A 1,866-nucleotide genomic window follows, 5' to 3' on the forward strand; every position below is an offset into this window, starting at 1 on the left:
AATAATAAAATAATATAATATAATAATAATAAAATAATATAATAATAAGATACGATTTCTGTTCCCCGCAGCTTTAAGATCGAAATCACAGCTCTCCTCCAGCTCGGAGCCGCGAACAAGAGGGATGAAACAAGAGAAAGCCCTCCTCTAATCGAGGAGCTCTCGATCAACGTCCGCCGCCGGAAGGGAATCATATTTTTCGCGTGGAAAACGACCGATTCTCCCCCCGTCGTCGGCGCTTCTTCCACACGCTCGTATCCTGCCCCTGTTTCGCGGTGTCTGGCCGCGCGTTTCCCCGAGCGGCGGTGGCGCGTTTCCACGCTCGCGCAACGTTTTTGCGGTGATTTTCTTGCCGCGGAGATCCACCGCCGCCGGGGTGATTGTCGTCGAGGTCCTCGGGATTGATAACGGCGCCGGGTATAACTCGGCGCACCGGCTCCCCCCGCGCGCCCGTCGATTATTGCCGAGGACAAATCCGCGCGCGGCCGAGGGGTTACGCCGAGCGGAAAAACGCCCCGCGTTGAGACCGCGCCGATTATTTATCCGGCGGATTCGTTCTAGGGAGGGCGGATGCGCGGTAATCGACAGATTTTTGCGGCCGGAGCGGCGCTTTCTTGCGGATGGCGGATGACGAACAGCTTCTAGACATCGTTCCGATGCTCGGCTGATGCTCGGAGCAAGAAGGATCGATGGGAAATAAGATAGCGGAGAGTAATAGAGCGGGCTAGACCTCGATGGCCTCTGAAATCAAGCGTTTTCATGGGAGAGAAATAGAGTGTATACTTCAACAGGAATTTTGGGAATTTTGTGAATCTATGAATTAGTGTACTATAAATTAGTACACCTTATTCTATATTATACTTACCTGGCGTAGAGGTTACCGTGATCACGAAGACGGTTCCTCCAGGGTGAGGCTCTTCCATTGCACCACGGTTGAGCTGACCCCTGCGAATATCCCTAATGTGGATATCTCAATAATTTGTGGGCGTATAATTTTTCTTAGTCGGGACTGCGTTCGCGCTATAATTACTATAAATTAGTACACCTTATTCTGTAAGGAAAATGATAATAATAATTGGAGATAATCGGAGAACGATCCTAATGTTCTTTAACTTAAACTTTTCCTTAGGGCAAATGTAATTCGTAGCTTCGTTTCTCTAATCAAAGAGAAATTATTACTATTGTTAATAAACCCTGTTATCAAAGAAAAACACTGACCAATGAGAGACGAGATCGGCTGGCGTTGAAACGAGCGAAGGAAAAGAGTATCGCCCGGAAAAAATGTGCTCGCATCGCCTTCGAAAACCCCCGATGCCGCCGCGGATTTATGAATATGGAATCCCGCCTTCGGGCTTTCGATCCGCGGTTTTCCGCGCCGCGACGGGATATTTCGCCGGCGAATTAATTGGACGGAGGAACGGAGTCGGCGGTGGTATCCAGTTAGTCGGCGGTCCGCGGCGCTCCGGTTTTTGCGATTCAAATAGCCGGTGGAAGAAGACGACGACGCGGCGGTCGCGAGTCGCGGCTTTTAATGGGAGCGTTATTAACGATCGCGGCCGGTTATGAATATTCCTGGATACGACGGGACTGATACCAGCGGCACCGCGTACACAACCGTGCCCCTCTCGATACGCCGAGAGGAATTACAGTCGCCGCGGAATTAATTTCGAAAGTTTACGAGCATCCCGCGCGTATAATAAAGATGTTTATCGGTGATTTCGACGCGGGGGAAACGCGATGGATCCCGGCTAGCCGCGCGCGTGGATTTTTCTGCGCCGCAGAGATCGGAGGGGAATGCCGGGGCCCGAGCTTGGCCCCCGCCGGGCCACCACCGAGAATTAACGCGTTAAGGCGGCTTTGTTCTCT

The 1,866-nt window shown here is 51.5% G+C and overlaps 1 pseudogene; it reads left to right on the forward strand.

The window, feature by feature from the left end:
• The first annotated feature begins 857 nt into the window (after positions 1 to 857).
• Positions 858 to 1,030, forward strand: LOC144471888 (U1 spliceosomal RNA; annotated as a pseudogene).
• The last annotated feature ends 836 nt before the right edge of the window (positions 1,031 to 1,866 follow it).

Source organism: Augochlora pura, chromosome 6 (assembly GCF_028453695.1).
Source record: "Augochlora pura isolate Apur16 chromosome 6, APUR_v2.2.1, whole genome shotgun sequence".
In the NCBI taxonomy this organism is placed as follows: Eukaryota; Metazoa; Arthropoda; class Insecta; order Hymenoptera; family Halictidae; genus Augochlora; species Augochlora pura.